Raw genomic sequence first — 21,097 nt, 5'->3', positions numbered from 1 at the left:
ACACCATACATAAGGGCATTCTCTATCATAGGTGAAGAGTTTACATGTGTATTTGCAAGTTTACATTACAATTCATTAAACTCTTGAAACCAAGTCAGTTCTGACCTGAAACAACATGAAATGTTGTAAAATTGCATTTGTAAGCATATGTAATGCAGTTGAGCACATCTAACTTTACAGAATGAAGATATTGCAAAAGCATCAAAATCAAGCTTCTCTCAGCTTGATATGCTTCCACACCATACATAAGGGCATTCTCTATCATAGGTGAAGAGTTTACATGTGTATTTGCAAGTTTACATTACAATTCATCAAACTCTTGAAACCAAGTCAGTTCTGACCTGAAACAACATGAAATGTTGTAAAATTGCATTTGTAAGCATATGTAATGCAGTTGAGCACAACTAACTTTACAGAATGAAGATATTGCAAAAGCATCCAAATCAAGCTTCTCTCAGCTTGATATTCTTCCACACCATACATAAGGGCATTCTCTATCATAGGTGAAGAGTTTACATGTGTATTTGCAAGTTTACATTACAATTCATCAAACTCTTGAAACCAAGTCAGTTCTGACCTGAAACAACATGAAATGTTGTAAAATTGCATTTGTAAACCATCCAAATCAAGCTTCTCTCAGCTTGATATGCTTCCACACCATACATAAGGGCATTCTCTATCATAGGTGAAGAGTTTACATGTGTATTTGCAAGTTTACATTACATTTCATCAAACTCTTGAAACCAAGTCAGTTCTGACCTGAAACAACATGAAATGTTGTAAAATTGCATTTGTAAGCATATGTAATGCAGTTGAGCACAACTAACTTTACAGAATGAAGATATTGCAAAACCATCCAAATTAAGCTTCTCTCAGCTTGATATTCTTCCACACCATACATAAGGGCATTCTCTATCATAGGTGAAGAGTTTACATGTGTATTTGCAAGTTTGCATTACAATTCATTAAACTCTTGAAACCAAGTCAGTTCTGACCTGAAACAACATGAAATGTTGTAAAATTGCATTTGTAAGCATATGTAATGCAGTTGAGCACATCTAACTTTACAGAATGAAGATATTGCAAAAGCATCAAAATCAAGCTTCTCTCAGCTTGATATGCTTCCACACCATACATAAGGGCATTCTCTATCATAGGTGAAGAGTTTACATGTGTATTTGCAAGTTTACATTACAATTCATCAAACTCTTGAAACCAAGTCAGTTCTGACCTGAAACAACATGAAATGTTGTAAAATTGCATTTGTAAACCATCCAAATCAAGCTTCTCTCAGCTTGATATGCTTCCACACTGTACTTAAGGGCATTCTCTGTATAAGGTGAAAAGTTTACATGTGTATTTGCAAGTTTACATTACAATTCATCAAACTCTTGAAACCAAGTCAGTTCTGACCTGAAACAACATGAAATGCTGTAAAATTGCATTTGTAAGCATATGTAATGCAGTTGAGCACATCTAACTTTACAGAATGAAGATATTGCAAAACCATCCAAATCAAGCTTCTCTCAGCTTGATATTCTTCCACACCATACATAAGGGCATTCTCTATCATAGGTGAAGAGTTTACATGTGTATTTGCAAGTTTACATTACAATTCATCAAACTCTTGAAACCAAGTCAGTTCTGACCTGAAACAACATGAAATGTTGTAAAATTGCATTTGTAAGCATATGTAATGCAGTTGAGCACATCTAACTTTAAAGAATGAAGATATTGCAAAAGCATCCAAATCAAGCTTCTCTCAGCTTGATATGCTTCCACACCATACATAAGGGCATTCTCTATCATAGGTGAAGAGTTTACATGTGTATTTGCAAGTTTACAATACAATTAATCAAACTCTTGAAACCAAGTCAGTTCTGACCTGAAACAACATGAAATGTTGTAACATTGCATTTGTAAGCATATGTAATGCAGTTGAGCACATCTAACTTTACAGAATGAAGATATTGCAAAAGCATCCAAATCAAGCTTCTCTCAGCTTGACATGCTTCCACACCATACATAAGGGCATTCTCTATCATAGGTGAAGAGTTTACATGTGTATTTGCAAGTTTACATTACAATTCATCAAACTCTTGAAACCAAGTCAGTTCTGACCTGAAACAACATGAAATGTTGTAAAATTGCATTTGTAAGCATATGTAATGCAGTTGAGCACATCTAACTTTACAGAATGAAGATATTGCAAAAGCATCCAAATCAAGCTTCTCTCAGCTTGATATGCTTCCACACCATACATAAGGGCATTCTCTATCATAGGTGAAGAGTTTACATGTGTATTTGCAAGTTTACATTACAATTCATCAAACTCTTGAAACCAAGTCAGTTCTGACCTGAAACAACATGAAATGTTGTAAAATTGCATTTGTAAACTATCCAAATCAAGCTTCTCTCAGCTTGATATGCTTCCACACCATACATAAGGGCATTCTCTATCATAGGTGAAGAGTTTACATGTGTATTTGCAAGTTTACATTACAATTCATCAAACTCTTGAAACCAAGTCAGTTCTGACCTGAAACAACATGAAATGTTGTAAAATTGCATTTGTAAGCATATGTAATGCAGTTGAGCACAACTAACTTTACAGAATGAAGATATTGCAAAACCATCCAAATCAAGCTTCTCTCAGCTTGATATTATTCCACACCATACATAAGGGCATTCTCTATCATAGGTGAAGAGTTTACATGTGTATTTGCAAGTTTACATTACAATTCATCAAACTCTTGAAACCAAGTCAGTTCTGACCTGAAACAACATGAAATGTTGTAAAATTGCATTTGTAAGCATATGTAATGCAGTTGAGCACATCTAACTTTACAGAATGAAGATATTGCAAAAGCATCCTAATCAAGCTTCTCTCAGCTTGATATGCTTCCAGACCATACATAAGGGCATTCTCTATCATAGGTGAAGAGTTTACATGTGTATTTGCAAGTTTACATTACAATTCATCAAACTCTTGAAACCAAGTCAGTTCTGACCTGAAACAACATGAAATGTTGTAAAATTGCATTTGTAAACCATCCAAATCAAGCTTCTCTCAGCTTGATATGCTTCCACACCATACATAAGGGCATTGTCTATCATAGGTGAAGAGTTTACATGTGTATTTGCAAGTTTACATTACAATTCATCAAACTCTTGAAACCAAGTCAGTTCTGACCTGAAACAACATGAAATGTTGTAAAATTGCATTTGTAAGCATATGTAATGCAGTTGAGCACAACTAACTTTACAGAATGAAGATATTGCAAAAGCATCCAAATCAAGCTTCTCTCAGCTTGATATGCTTCCACACCATACATAACGGCATTCTCTATCATAGGTGAAGAGTTTACATGTGTATTTGCAAGTTTACATTACAATTCATCAAACGCTTGAAACAAAGTCAGTTCTGACCTGAAACAACATGAAATGTTGTAAAATTGCATTTGTAAGCATATGTAATGCAGTTGAGCACATCTAACTTTACAGAATGAAGATATTGCAAAACCATCCAAATCAAGCTTCTCTCAGCTTGATATGCTTCCACACCATACATAAGGGCATTCTCTATCACAGGTGAAGAGTTTACATGTGTATTTGCAAGTTTACATTACAATTCATCAAACTCTTGAAACCAAGTCAGTTCTGACCTGAAACAACATGAAATGTTGTAAAATTGCATTTGTAAGCATATGTAATGCAGTTGAGCACATCTAACTTTACAGAATGAAGATATTGCAAAAGCATCCAAATCAAGCTTCTCTCAGCTTGATATGCTTCCACACCATACATAAGGGCATTCTCTATCATAGGTGAAGAGTTTACATGTGTATTTGCAAGTTTACATTACAATTCATCAAACTCTTGAAACCAAGTCAGTTCTGACCTGAAACAACATGAAATGTTGTAAAATTGCATTTGTAAGCATATGTAATGCAGTTGAGCACATCTAACTTTACAGAATGAAGATATTGCAAAACCATCCAAATCAAGCTTCTCTCAGCTTGATATGCTTCCACACCATACATAAGGGCATTCTCTATCATAGGTGAAGAGTTTACATGTGTATTTGCAAGTTTACATTACAATTCATCAAACTCTTGAAACCAAGTCAGTTCTGACCTGAAACAACATGAAATGTTGTAAAATTGCATTTGTAAGCATATGTAATGCAGTTGAGCACATCTAACTTTTCAGAATGAAGATATTGCAAAACCATCCAAATCAAGCTTCTCTCAGCTTGATATGCTTCCACACCATACATAAGGGCATTCTCTATCATAGGTGAAGAGTTTACATGTGTATTTGCAAGTTTACATTACAATTCATCAAACTCTTGAAACCAAGTCAGTTCTGACCTGAAACAACATGAAATGTTGTAAAATTGCATTTGTAAGCATATGTAATGCAGTTGAGCACATCTAACTTTACAGAATGAAGATATTGCAAAACCATCCAAATCAAGCTTCTCTCAGCTTGATATGCTTCCACACCATACATAAGGGCATTCTCTATCATAGGTGAAGAGTTTACATGTGTATTTGCAAGTTTACATTACAATTCATCAAACTCTTGAAACCAAGTCATTTCTGACCTGAAACAAGATGAAATGTTGTAAAATTGCATTTGTAAGCATATGTAATGCAGTTGAGCACAACTAACTTTACAGAATGAAGATATTGCAAAACCATCCAAATCAAGCTTCTCTCAGCTTGATATGCTTCCACACCATACATAAGGGCATTCTCTATCATAGGTGAAGAGTTTACATGTGTATTTGCAAGTTTACATTACAATTCATCAAACTCTTGAAACCAAGTCAGTTCTGACCTGAAACAACATGAAATGTTGTAAAATTGCATTTGTAAGCATATGTAATGCAGTTGAGCTCATCTAACTTTACAGAATGAAGATATTGCAAAAGCATCCAAATCACGCTTCTCTCAGCTTGATATGGTTCCACACCATACATAAGGGCATTCTCTATCATAGGTGAAGAGTTTACATGTGTATTTGCAAGTTTACATTACAATTCATCAAACTCTTGAAACCAAGTCAGTTCTGACCTGAAACAACATGAAATGTTGTAAAATTGCATTTGTAAACCATCCAAATCAAGCTTCTCTCAGCTTGATATGCTTCCACACCATACATAAGGGCATTCTCTATCATAGGTGAAGAGTTTACATGTGTATTTGCAAGTTTACATTACAATTCATCAAACTCTTGAAACCAAGTCAGTTCTGACCTGAAACAACATGAAATGTTGTAAAATTGCATTTGTAAGCATATGTAATGCAGTTGAGCACATCTAACTTTACAGAATGAAGATATTGCAAAACCATCCAAATCAAGCTTCTCTCAGCTTGATATGCTTCCACACCATACATAAGGGCATTCTCTATCATAGGTGAAGAGTTTACATGTGTATTTGCAAGTTTACATTACAATTCATCAAACTCTTGAAACCAAGTCAGTTCTGACCTGAAACAACATGAAATGTTGTAAAATTGCATTTGTAAGCATATGTAATGCAGTTGAGCACATCTAACTTTACAGAATGAAGATATTGCAAAAGCATCCAAATCAAGCTTCTCTCAGCTTGATATGCTTCCACACCATACATAAGGGCATTCTCTATCATAGGTGAAGAGTTTACATGTGTTTTTGCAAGTTTACATTACAATTCATCAAACTCTTGAAACCAAGTCAGTTCTGACCTGAAACAACATGAAATGTTGTAAAATTGCATTTGTAAACCATCCAAATCAAGCTTCTCTCAGCTTGATATGCTTCCACACCATACATAAGGGCATTCTCTATCATAGGTGAAGAGTTTACATGTGTATTTGCAAGTTTACATTACATTTCATCAAACTCTTGAAACCAAGTCAGTTCTGACCTGAAACAACATGAAATGTTGTAAAATTGCATTTGTAAGCATATGTAATGCAGTTGAGCACAACTAACTTTACAGAATGAAGATATTGCAAAACCATCCAAATCAAGCTTCTCTCAGCTTGATATTCTTCCACACCATACATAAGGGCATTCTCTATCATAGGTGAAGAGTTTACATGTGTATTTGCAAGTTTACATTACAATTCATTAAACTCTTGAAACCAAGTCAGTTCTGACCTGAAACAACATGAAATGTTGTAAAATTGCATTTGTAAGCATATGTAATGCAGTTGAGCACATCTAACTTTACAGAATGAAGATATTGCAAAAGCATCCAAATCAAGCTTCTCTCAGCTTGATATGCTTCCACACCATACATAAGGGCATTCTCTATCATAGGTGAAGAGTTTACATGTGTATTTGCAAGTTTACATTACAATTCATCAAACTATTGAAACCAAGTCAGTTCTGACCTGAAACAACATGAAATGTTGTAAAATTGCATTTGTAAGCATATGTAATGCAGTTGAGCACATCTAACTTTACAGAATGAAGATATTGCAAAAGCATCCAAATCAAGCTTCTCTCAGCTTGATATTCTTCCACACCATACATAAGGGCATTCTCTATCATAGGTGAAGAGTTTACATGTGTATTTGCAAGTTTACATTACAATTCATCAAACTCTTGAAACCAAGTCAGTTCTGACCTGAAACAACATGAAATGTTGTAAAATTGCATTTGTAAGCATATGTAATGCAGTTGAGCACATCTAACTTTACAGAATGAAGATATTGCAAAAACATCCAAATCAAGCTTCTCTCAGCTTGATATGCTTCCACACCATACATAAGTGCATTCTCTATCATAGGTGAAGAGTTTACATGTGTATTTGCAAGTTTACATTACAATTCATCAAACTCTTGAAACCAAGTCAGTTCTGACCTGAAACAACATGAAATGTTGTAAAATTGCATTTGTAAGCATATGTAATGCAGTTGAGCACATCTAACTTTACAGAATGAAGATATTGCAAAAGCATCCAAATCAAGCTTCTCTCAGCTTGATATGCTTCCACACCATACATAAGGGCATTCTATATCATAGGTGAAGAGTTTACATGTGTATTTGCAAGTTTACATTACAATTCATCAAACTCTTGAAACCAAGTCAGTTCTGACCTGAAACAACATGAAATGTTGTAAAATTGCATTTGTAAGCATATGTAATGCAGTTGAGCACATCTAACTTTACAGAATGAAGATATTGCAAAACCATCCAAATCAAGCTTCTCTCAGCTTGATATGCTTCCACACCATACATAAGGGCATTCTCTATCATAGGTGAAGAGTTTACATGTGTTTTTGCAAGTTTACATTACAATTCATCAAACTCTTGAAACCAAGTCAGTTCTGACCTGAAACAACATGAAATGTTGTAAAATTGCATTTGTAAACCATCCAAATCAAGCTTCTCTCAGCTTGATATGCTTCCACACCATACATAAGGGCATTCTCTATCATAGGTGAAGAGTTTACATGTGTATTTGCAAGTTTACATTACAATTCATCAAACTCTTGAAACCAAGTCAGTTCTGACCTGAAACAACATGAAATGTTGTAAAATTGCATTTGTAAGCATATGTAATGCAGTTGAGCACATCTAACTTTACAGAATGAAGATATTGCAAAAGCATCCAAATCAAGCTTCTCTCAGCTTGATATGCTTCCACACCATACATAAGGGCATTCTCTATCATAGGTGAAGAGTTTACATGTGTATTTGCAAGTTTACATTACAATTCATCAAACTCTTGAAACCAAGTCAGTTCTGACCTGAAACAACATGAAATGTTGTAAAATTGCATTTGTAAGCATATGTAATGCAGTTGAGCACATCTAACTTTACAGAATGAAGATATTGCAAAAGCATCCAAATCAAGCTTCTCTCAGCTTGATATGCTTCCACACCATACATAAGGGCATTCTCTATCATAGGTGAAGAGTTTACATGTGTATTTGCAAGTTTACATTACAATTCATCAAACTCTTGAAACCAAGTCAGTTCTGACCTGAAACAACATGAAATGTTGTAAAATTTCATTTGTAAGCATATGTAATGCAGTTGAGCACATCTAACTTTACAGAATGAAGATATTGCAAAAGCATCAAAATCAAGCTTCTCTCAGCTTGATATGCTTCCACACCATACATAAGGGCATTCTCTATAATAGGTGAAGAGTTTACATGTGTATTTGCAAGTTTACATTACAATTCATCAAACTCTTGAAACCAAGTCAGTTCTGACCTGAAACAACATGAAATGTTGTAAAATTGCATTTTGTAAGCATTTGTAATGCAGTTGAGCACATCTAACTTTACAGAATGTAGATATTGCAAAAGCATCCAAATCAAGCTTCTCTCAGCTTGATATGCTTCCACACCATACTTAAGGGCATTCTCTATCATAGGTGAAGAGTTTACATGTGTATTTGCAAGTTTACATTACAATTCATCAAACTCTTGAAACCAAGTCAGTTCTGACCTGAAACAACATGAAATGTTGTAAAATTGCATTTGTAAGCATATGTAATGCAGTTGAGCACATCTAACTTTACAGAATGAAGATATTGCAAAAGCATCCAAATCAAGCTTCTCTCAGCTTGATATGCTTCCACACCATACATAAGGGCATTCTCTATCATAGGTGAAGAGTTTACATGTGTATTTGCAAGTTTACATTACAATTCATCAAACTCTTGAAACCAAGTCATTTCTGACCTGAAACAAGATGAAATGTTGTAAAATTGCATTTGTAAGCATATGTAATGCAGTTGAGCACAACTAACTTTACAGAATGAAGATATTGCAAAACCATCCAAATCAAGCTTCTCTCAGCTTGATATGCTTCCACACCATACATAAGGGCATTCTCTGTCATAGGTGAAGAGTTTACATGTGTATTTGCAAGTTTACATTACAATTCATCAAACTCTTGAAACCAAGTCAGTTCTGACCTGAAACAACATGAAATGTTGTAAAATTACATTTGTAAACGATCCAAATCAAGCTTCTCTCAGCTTGATATGCTTCCACACCATACATAAGGGCATTCTCTATCATAGGTGAAGAGTTTACATGTGTATTTGCAAGTTTACATTACAATTCATCAAACTCTTCAAACCAAGTCAGTTCTGACCTGAAACAACATGAAATGTTGTAAAATTGCATTTGTAAGCATATGTAATGCAGTTGAGCACAACTAACTTTACAGAATGAAGATATTGCAAAACCATCCAAATCAAGCTTCTCTCAGCTTGATATTCTTCCACACCATACATAAGGGCATTCTCTATCATAGGTGAAGAGTTTACATGTGTATTTGCAAGTTTACATTACAATTCATTAAACTCTTGAAACCAAGTCACTTCTGACCTGAAACAACATGAAATGTTGTAAAATTGCATTTGTAAGCATATGTAATGCAGTTGAGCACATCTAACTTTACAGAATGAAGATATTGCAAAACCAACCAAATCAAGCTTCTCTCAGCTTGATATGCTTCCACACCATACATAAGGGCATTCTCTATCATAGGTGAAGAGTTTACATGTGTATTTGCAAGTTTACATTACAATTCATCAAACTCTTGAAACCAAGTCAGTTCTGACCTGAAACAACATGAAATGTTGTAAAATTGCATTTGTAAGCATATGTAATGCAGTTGAGCATATCTAACTTTACAGAATGAAGGTATTGCAGAAGCATCCAAATCGAGCTTCTCTCAGCTTGATATGCTTCCACACCATACATAAGGGCATTCTATATCATAGGTGAAGAGTTTACATGTGTATTTGCAAGTTTACATTACAATTCATCAAACTCTTGAAACCAAGTCAGTTCTGACCTGAAACAACATGAAATGTTGTAAAATTGCATTTGTAAGCATATGTAATGCAGTTGAGCACATCTAACTTTACAGAATGAAGATATTGCAAAAGCATCCAAATCAAGCTTCTCTCAGCTTGATATGCTTCCACACCATACATAAGGGCATTCTCTATCATAGGTGAAGAGTTTACATGTGTTTTTGCAAGTTTACATTACAATTTATCAAACTCTTGAAACCAAGTCAGTTCTGACCTGAAACAACATGAAATGTTGTAAAATTGCATTTGTAAACCATCCAAATCAAGCTTCTCTCAGCTTGATATGCTTCCACACCATACATAAGGGCATTCTCTATCATAGGTGAAGAGTTTACATGTGTATTTGCAAGTTTACATTACAATTCATTAAACTCTTGAAACCAAGTCAGTTCTGACCTGAAACAACATGAAATGTTGTAAAATTACATTTGTAAGCATATGTAATGCAGTTGAGCACATCTAACTTTACAGAATGAAGATATTACAAAACCAACCAAATCAAGCTTCTCTCAGCTTGATATGCTTCCACACCATACATAAGGGCATTCTCTATCATAGGTGAAGAGTTTACATGTGTATTTGCAAGTTTACATTACAATTCATCAAACTCTTGAAACCAAGTCAGTTCTGACCTGAAACAACATGAAATGTTGTAAAATTGCATTTGTAAGCATATGTAATGCAGTTGAGCACATCTAACTTTACAGAATGAAGATATTGCAAAACCATCCAAATCAAGCTTCTCTCAGCTTGATATGCTTCCACACCATACTTAAGGGCATTCTCTATCATAGGTGAAGAGTTTACATGTGTATTTGCAAGTTTACATTACAATTCATCAAACTCTTGAAACCAAGTCAGTTCTGACCTGAAACAACATGAAATGTTGTAAAATTGCATTTGTAAGCATATGTAATGCAGTTGAGCACATCTAACTTTACAGAATGAAGATATTGCAAAAGCATCCAAATCAAGCTTCTCTCAGCTTGATATGCTTCCACACCATACATAAGGGCATTCTCTACCATAGGTGAAGAGTTTACATGTGTATTTGCAAGTTTACATTACAATTCATCAAACTCTTGAAACCAAGTCAGTTCTGACCTGAAACAACATGAAATGTTGTAAAATTGCATTTGTAAGCATATGTAATGCAGTTGAGCACATCTAACTTTACAGAATGAAGATATTGCAAAAGCATCCAAATCAAGCTTCTCTCAGCTTGATATGCTTCCACACCATACATAAGGGCATTCTCTATCATAGGTGAAGAGTTTACATGTGTTTTTGCAAGTTTACATTACAATTTATCAAACTCTTGAAACCAAGTCAGTTCTGACCTGAAACAACATGAAATGTTGTAAAATTGCATTTGTAAACCATCCAAATCAAGCTTCTCTCAGCTTGATATGCTTCCACACCATACATAAGGGCATTCTCTATCATAGGTGAAGAGTTTACATGTGTATTTGCAAGTTTACATTACAATTCATTAAACTCTTGAAACCAAGTCAGTTCTGACCTGAAACAACATGAAATGTTGTAAAATTACATTTGTAAGCATATGTAATGCAGTTGAGCACATCTAACTTTACAGAATGAAGATATTACAAAACCAACCAAATCAAGCTTCTCTCAGCTTGATATGCTTCCACACCATACATAAGGGCATTCTCTATCATAGGTGAAGAGTTTACATGTGTATTTGCAAGTTTACATTACAATTCATCAAACTCTTGAAACCAAGTCAGTTCTGACCTGAAACAACATGAAATGTTGTAAAATTGCATTTGTAAGCATATGTAATGCAGTTGAGCACATCTAACTTTACAGAATGAAGATATTGCAAAACCATCCAAATCAAGCTTCTCTCAGCTTGATATGCTTCCACACCATACTTAAGGGCATTCTCTATCATAGGTGAAGAGTTTACATGTGTATTTGCAAGTTTACATTACAATTCATCAAACTCTTGAAACCAAGTCAGTTCTGACCTGAAACAACATGAAATGTTGTAAAATTGCATTTGTAAGCATATGTAATGCAGTTGAGCACATCTAACTTTACAGAATGAAGATATTGCAAAAGCATCCAAATCAAGCTTCTCTCAGCTTGATATGCTTCCACACCATACATAAGGGCATTCTCTACCATAGGTGAAGAGTTTACATGTGTATTTGCAAGTTTACATTACAATTCATCAAACTCTTGAAACCAAGTCAGTTCTGACCTGAAACAACATGAAATGTTGTAAAATTGCATTTGTAAGCATATGTAATGCAGTTTGAGCACATCTAGCTTTACAGAATGAAGATATTGCAAAAGCATCCAAATCAAGCTTCTCTCAGCTTGATATGCTTCCACACCATACATAAGGGCATTCTCTATCATAGGTGAAGAGTTTACATGTGTATTTGCAAGTTTACATTACAATTCATCAAACTCTTGAAACCAAGTCAGTTCTGACCTGAAACAACATGAAATGTTGTAAAATTGCATTTGTAAGCATATGTAATGCAGTTAAGCACAACTAACTTTACAGAATGAAGATATTGCAAAACCATCCAAAACAAGCTTCTCTCAGCTTGTTATTCTTCCACACCATACATAAGGGCATTCTCTATCATAGGTGAAGAGTTTACATGTGTATTTGCAAGTTTACATTACAATTCATTAAACTCTTGAATCCAAGTCAGTTCTGACCTGAAACAACATGAAATGTTGTAAAATTGCATTTGTAAGCATATGTAATGCAGTTGAGCACATCTAACTTTACAGAATGAAGATATTGCAAAACCATCCAAATCAAGCTTCTCTCAGCTTGATATGCTTCCACACCATACATAAGGGCATTCTCTATCATAGGTGAAGAGTTTACATGTGTATTTGCAAGTTTACATTACAATTCATCAAACTCTTGAAACCAAGTCAGTTCTGACCTGAAACAACATGAAATGTTGTAAAATTGCATTTGTAAGCATATGTAATGCAGTTGAGCACATCTAACTTTACAGAATGAAGATATTGCAAAACCATCCAAATCAAGCTTCTCTCAGCTTGATATGCTTCCACACCATACTTAAGGGCATTCTCTATCATAGGTGAAGAGTTTACATGTGTATTTGCAAGTTTACATTACAATTCATCAAACTCTTGAAACCAAGTCAGTTCTGACCTGAAACAACATGAAATGTTGTAAAATTGCATTTGTAAGCATATGTAATGCAGTTGAGCACATCTAACTTTACAGAATGAAGATATTGCAAAAGCATCCAAATCAAGCTTCTCTCAGCTTGATATGCTTCCACACCATACATAAGGGCATTCTCTATCATAGGTGAAGAGTTTACATGTGTATTTGCAAGTTTACATTACAATTCATCAAACTCTTGAAACCAAGTCAGTTCTGACCTGAAACAACATGAAATGTTGTAAAATTTCATTTGTAAGCATATGTAATGCAGTTGAGCACATCTAACTTTACAGAATGAAGATATTGCAAAAGCATCCAAATCAAGCTTCTCTCAGCTTGATATGCTTCCACACCATACATAAGGGCATTCTCTATCATAGGTGAAGAGTTTACATGTGTATTTGCAAGTTTACATTACAATTCATCAAACTCTTGAAACCAAGTCAGTTCTGACCTGAAACAACATGAAATGTTGTAAAATTGCATTTGAAAACCATCCAAATCAAGCTTCTCTCAGCTTGATATGCTTCCACACCATACATAAGGGCATTCTCTATCATAGGTGAAGAGTTTACATGTGTATTTGCAAGTTTACTTTACAATTCATCAAACTCTTGAAACCAAGTCAGTTCTGACCTGAAACAACATGAAATGTTGTAAAATTGCATTTGTAAGCATATGTAATGCAGTTGAGCACATCTAACTTTACAGAATGAAGATATTGCAAAACCATCCAAATGAAGCTTCTCTCAGCTTGATATGCTTCCACACCATACATAAGGGCATTCTCTATCATAGGTGAAGAGTTTACATGTGTATTTGCAAGTTTACATTACAATTCATCAAACTCTTGAAACCAAGTCAGTTCTGACCTGAAACAACATGAAATGTTGTAAAATTGCATTTTGTAAGCATTTGTAATGCAGTTGAGCACATCTAACTTTACAGAATGTAGATATTGCAAAAGCATCCAAATCAAGCTTCTCTCAGCTTGATATGCTTCCACACCATACATAAGGGCATTCTCTATCATAGGTGAAGAGTTTACATGTGTATTTGCAAGTTTACATTACAATTCATCAAACTCTTGAAACCAAGTCAGTTCTGACCTGAAACAACATGAAATGTTGTAAAATTGCATTTGTAAACCATCCAAATCAAGCTTCTCTCAGCTTGATATGCTTCCACACCATACATAAGGGCATTCTCTATCATAGGTGAAGAGTTTACATGTGTATTTGCAAGTTTACATTACAATTCATTAAACTCTTGAAACCAAGTCAGTTCTGACCTGAAACAACATGAAATGTTGTAAAATTACATTTGTAAGCATATGTAATGCAGTTGAGCACATCTAACTTTACAGAATGAAGATATTACAAAACCAACCAAATCAAGCTTCTCTCAGCTTGATATGCTTCCACACCATACATAAGGGCATTCTCTATCATAGGTGAAGAGTTTACATGTGTATTTGCAAGTTTACATTACAATTCATCAAACTCTTGAAACCAAGTCAGTTCTGACCTGAAACAACATGAAATGTTGTAAAATTGCATTTGTAAGCATATGTAATGCAGTTGAGCACATCTAACTTTACAGAATGAAGATATTGCAAAACCATCCAAATCAAGCTTCTCTCACCTTGATATTCTTCCACACCATACATAAGGGCATTCTCTATCATAGGTGAATTAGTTTACATGTGTATTTGCAAGTTTACATTACAATTCATTAAACTCTTGAAACCAAGTCAGTTCTGACCTGAAACAACATGAAATGTTGTAAAATTGCATTTGTAAGCATATGTAATGCAGTTGAGCACATCTAACTTTACAGAATGAAGATATTGCAAAACCATCCAAATCAAGCTTCTCTCAGCTTGATATGCTTCCACACCATACTTAAGGGCATTCTCTATCATAGGTGAAGAGTTTACATGTGTATTTGCAAGTTTACATTACAATTCATCAAACTCTTGAAACCAAGTCAGTTCTGACCTGAAACAACATGAAATGTTGTAAAATTGCATTTGTAAGCATATGTAATGCAGTTGAGCACATCTAACTTTACAGAATGAAGATATTGCAAAAGCATCCAAATCAAGCTTCTCTCAGCTTGATATGCTTCCACACCATACATAAGGGCATTCTCTATCATAGGTGAAGAGTTTACATGTGTATTTGCAAGTTTACATTACAATTCATCAAACTCTTGAAACCAAGTCAGTTCTGACCTGAAACAACATGAAATGTTGTAAAATTGCATTTGTAAGCATATGTAATGCAGTTTGAGCACATCTAGCTTTACAGAATGAAGATATTGCAAAAGCATCCAAATCAAGCTTCTCTCAGCTTGATATGCTTCCACACCATACATAAGGGCATTCTCTATCATAGGTGAAGAGTTTACATGTGTATTTGCAAGTTTACATTACAATTCATCAAACTCTTGAAACCAAGTCAGTTCTGACCTGAAACAACATGAAATGTTGGAAAATTGCATTTGTAAGCATATGTAATGCAGTTAAGCACAACTAACTTTACAGAATGAAGATATTGCAAAACCATCCAAAACAAGCTTCTCTCAGCTTGTTATTCTTCCACACCATACATAAGGGCATTCTCTATCATAGGTGAAGAGTTTACATGTGTATTTGCAAGTTTACATTACAATTCATTAAACTCTTGAATCCAAGTCAGTTCTGACCTGAAACAACATGAAATGTTGTAAAATTGCATTTGTAAGCATATGTAATGCAGTTGAGCACATCTAACTTTACAGAATGAAGATATTGCAAAACCATCCAAATCAAGCTTCTCTCAGCTTGATATGCTTCCACACCATACATAAGGGCATTCTCTATCATAGGTGAAGAGTTTACATGTGTATTTGCAAGTTTACATTACAATTCATCAAACTCTTGAAACCAAGTCAGTTCTGACCTGAAACAACATGAAATGTTGTAAAATTGCATTTGTAAGCATATGTAATGCAGTTGAGCACATCTAACTTTACAGAATGAAGATATTGCAAAAGCATCCAAATCAAGCTTCTCTCAGCTTGATATGCTTCCACACCATACATAAGGGCATTCTCTATCATAGGTGAAGAGTTTACATGTGTATTTGCAAGTTTACATTACAATTCATCAAACTCTTGAAACCAAGTCAGTTCTGACCTGAAACAACATGAAATGTTGTAAAATTTCATTTGTAAGCATATGTAATGCAGTTGAGCACATCTAACTTTACAGAATGAAGATATTGCAAAAGCATCAAAATCAAGCTTCTCTCAGCTTGATATGCTTCCACACCATACATAAGGGCATTCTCTATAATAGGTGAAAAGTTTACATGTGTATTTGCAAGTTTACATTACAATTCATCAAACTCTTGAAACCAAGTCAGTTCTGACCTGAAACAACATGAAATGTTGTAAAATTGCATTTGAAAACCATCCAAATCAAGCTTCTCTCAGCTTGATATGCTTCCACACCATACATAAGGGCATTCTCTATCATAGGTGAAGAGTTTACATGTGTATTTGCAAGTTTACTTTACAATTCATCAAACTCTTGAAACCAAGTCAGTTCTGACCTGAAACAACATGAAATGTTGTAAAATTGCATTTGTAAGCATATGTAATGCAGTTGAGCACATCTAACTTTACAGAATGAAGATATTGCAAAACCATCCAAATGAAGCTTCTCTCAGCTTGATATGCTTCCACACCATACATAAGGGCATTCTCTATCATAGGTGAAGAGTTTACATGTGTATTTGCAAGTTTACATTACAATTCATCAAACTCTTGAAACCAAGTCAGTTCTGACCTGAAACAACATGAAATGTTGTAAAATTGCATTTTGTAAGCATTTGTAATGCAGTTGAGCACATCTAACTTTACAGAATGTAGATATTGCAAAAGCATCCAAATCAAGCTTCTCTCAGCTTGATATGCTTCCACACCATACATAAGGGCATTCTCTATCATAGGTGAAGAGTTTACATGTGTATTTGCAAGTTTACATTACAATTCATTAAACTCTTGAAACCAAGTCAGTTCTGACCTGAAACAACATGAAATGTTGTAAAATTGCATTTGTAAGCATATGTAATGCAGTTGAGCACATCTAACTTTACAGAATGAAGATATTGCAAAACCATCCAAATGAAGCTTCTCTCAGCTTGATATGCTTCCACACCATACATAAGGGCATTCTCTATCATAGGTGAAGAGTTTACATGTGTATTTGCAAGTTTACATTACAATTCATCAAACTCTTGAAACCAAGTCAGTTCTGACCTGAAACAACATGAAATGTTGTAAAATTGCATTTGTAAGCATATGTAATGCAGTTGAGCATATCTAATTTACAGAATGAAGATATTGCAGAAGCATCCAAATCGAGCTTCTCTCAGCTTGATATGCTTCCACACCATACATAAGGGCATTCTATATCATAGGTGAAGAGTTTACATGTGTATTTGCAAGTTTACATTACAATTCATTAAACTCTTGAATCCAAGTCAGTTCTGACCTGAAACAACATGAAATGTTGTAAAATTGCATTTGTAAGCATATGTAATGCAGTTGAGCACATCTAACTTTACAGAATGAAGATATTGCAAAACCATCCAAATCAAGCTTCTCTCAGCTTGATATGCTTCCACACCATACATAAGGGAATTCTCTATCATAGGTGAAGAGTTTACATGTGTATTTGCAAGTTTACATTACAGTTCATCAAACTCTTGAAACCAAGTCAGTTCTGACCTGAAACAACATGAAATGTTGTAAAATTGCATTTGTAAACCATCCAAATCAAGCTTCTCTCAGCTTGATATGCTTCCACACCATACATAAGGGCATTCTCTATCATAGGTGAAGAGTTTACATGTGTATTTGCAAGTTTACATTACAATTCATTAAACTCTTGAAACCAAGTCAGTTCTGACCTGAAACAACATGAAATGTTGTAAAATTACATTTGTAAGCATATGTAATGCAGTTGAGCACATCTAACTTTACAGAATGAAGATATTACAAAACCAACCAAATCAAGCTTCTCTCAGCTTGATATGCTTCCACACCATACATAAGGGCATTCTCTATCATAGGTGAAGAGTTTACATGTGTATTTGCAAGTTTACATTACAATTCATCAAACTCTTGAAACCAAGTCAGTTCTGACCTGAAACAACATGAAATGTTGTAAAATTGCATTTGTAAGCATATGTAATGCAGTTGAGCACATCTAACTTTACAGAATGAAGATATTGCAAAACCATCCAAATCAAGCTTCTCTCAGCTTGATATTCTTCCACACCATACATAAGGGCATTCTCTATCATTGGTGAATTAGTTTACATGTGTATTTGCAAGTTTACATTACAATTCATTAAACTCTTGAAACCAAGTCAGTTCTGACCTGAAACAACATGAAATGTTGTAAAATTGCATTTGTAAGCATATGTAATGCAGTTGAGCACATCTAACTTTACAGAATGAAGATATTGCAAAAGCATCCAAATCAAGCTTCTCTCAGCTTGATATGCTTCCACACCATACATAAGGGCATTCTCTATCATAGGTGAAGAGTTTACATGTGTATTTGCAAGTTTACATTACAATTCATCAAACTCTTGAAACCAAGTCAGTTCTGACCTGAAACAACATGAAATGTTGTAAAATTGCATTTGTAAGCATATGTAATGCAGTTGAGCACATCTAACTTTACAGAATGAAGATATTGCAAAAGCATCCAAATCAAGCTTCTCTCAGCTTGATATGCTTCCACACCATACATAAGGGCATTCTCTATCATAGGTGAAGAGTTTACATGTGTATTTGCAAGTTTACATTACAATTCATCAAACTCTTGAAACCAAGTCAGTTCTGACCTGAAACAACATGAAATGTTGTAAAATTGCATTTGTAAGCATATGTAATGCAGTTTGAGCACATCTAGCATAACAGAATGAAGATATTGCAAAAGCATCCAAATCAAGCTTCTCTCAGCTTGATATGCTTCCACACCATACATAAGGGCATTCTCTATCATAGGTGAAGAGTTTACATGTGTATTTGCAAGTTTACATTACAATTCATCAAACTCTTGAAACCAAGTCAGTTCTGACCTGAAACAACATGAAATGTTGTAAAATTGCATTTGTAAGCATATGTAATGCAGTTGAGCACATCTAACTTTACAGAATGAAGATATTGCAAAACCATCCAAAACAAGCTTCTCTCAGCTTGTTATTCTTCCACACCATACATAAGGGCATTCTCTATCATAGGTGAAGAGTTTACATGTGTATTTGCAAGTTTACATTACAATTCATTAAACTCTTGAATCCAAGTCAGTTCTGACCTGAAACAACATGAAATGTTGTAAAATTGCATTTGTAAGCATATGTAATGCAGTTGAGCACATCTAACTTTACAGAATGAAGATATTGCAAAACCATCCAAATCAAGCTTCTCTCAGCTTGATATGCTTCCACACCATACATAAGGGCATTCTCTATCATAGGTGAAGAGTTTACATGTGTATTTGCAAGTTTACATTACAATTCATCAAACTCTTGAAACCAAGTCAGTTCTGACCTGAAACAACATGAAATGTTGTAAAATTGCATTTGTAAGCATATGTAATGCAGTTGAGCACATCTAACTTTACAGAATGAAGATATTGCAAAACCATCCAAATCAAGCTTCTCTCAGCTTGATATGCTTCCACACCATACTTAAGGGCATTCTCTATCATAGGTGAAGAGTTTACATGTGTATTTGCAAGTTTACATTACAATTCATCAAACTCTTGAAACCAAGTCAGTTCTGACCTGAAACAACATGAAATGTTGTAAAATTGCATTTGTAAGCATATGTAATGCAGTTGAGCACATCTAACTTTACAGAATGAAGATATTGCAAAAGCATCCAAATCAAGCTTCTCTCAGCTTGATATGCTTCCACACCATACATAAGGGCATTCTCTATCATAGGTGAAGAGTTTACATGTGTATTTGCAAGTTTACATTACAATTCATCAAACTCTTGAAACCAAGTCAGTTCTGACCTGAAACAACATGAAATGTTGTAAAATTGCATTTGTAAGCATATGTAATGCAGTTGAGCACATCTAACTTTACAGAATGAAGATATTGCAAAACCATCCAAATGAAGCTTCTCTCAGCTTGATATGCTTCCACACCATACATAAGGGCATTCTCTATCATAGGTGAAGAGTTTACATGTGTATTTGCAAGTTTACATTACAATTCATCAAACTCTTGAAACCAAGTCAGTTCTGACCTGAAACAACATGAAATGTTGTAAAATTGCATTTTGTAAGCATTTGTAATGCAGTTGAGCACATCTAACTTTACAGAATGTAGATATTGCAAAAGCATCCAAATCAAGCTTCTCTCAGCTTGATATGCTTCCACACCATACATAAGGGCATTCTCTATCATAGGTGAAGAGTTTACATGTGTATTTGCAAGTTTACATTACAATTCATTAAACTCTTGAAACCAAGTCAGTTCTGACCTGAAACAACATGAAATGTTGTAAAATTGCATTTGTAAGCATAAGTAATGCAGTTGAGCACAACTAAATTTACAGAATGAAGACATTGCAAAACCATCCAAATCAAGCTTCTCTCAGCTTGATATGCTTCCACACCATACATAAGGGCATTCTCTATCATAGGTGAAGAGTTTACATGTGTATTTGCAAGTTTACATTACAATTCATCAAACTCTAGAAACCAAGTCAGTTCTGACCTGAAACAACATGAAATGTTGTAAAATTGCATTTGTAAACCATCCAAATCAAGCTTCTCTCTGCTTGATATGCTTCCACACCATACATAAGGGCATTCTCTGTCATAGGTGAAGAGTTTACATGTGTATTTGCAAGTTTACATTACAATTCATCAAACTCATGAAACCAAGTCAGTTCTGACCTGAAACAACATGAAATGTTGTAAAATTGCATTTGTAAACCATCCAAATCAAGCTTCTCTCAGCTTGATATGCTTCCACACC

Source organism: Amia ocellicauda, chromosome 2 (genome assembly GCF_036373705.1).
Source record: "Amia ocellicauda isolate fAmiCal2 chromosome 2, fAmiCal2.hap1, whole genome shotgun sequence".
In the NCBI taxonomy this organism is placed as follows: domain Eukaryota; kingdom Metazoa; phylum Chordata; class Actinopteri; order Amiiformes; family Amiidae; genus Amia; species Amia ocellicauda.
Note: the sequence above shows the minus strand (reverse complement) of the source record.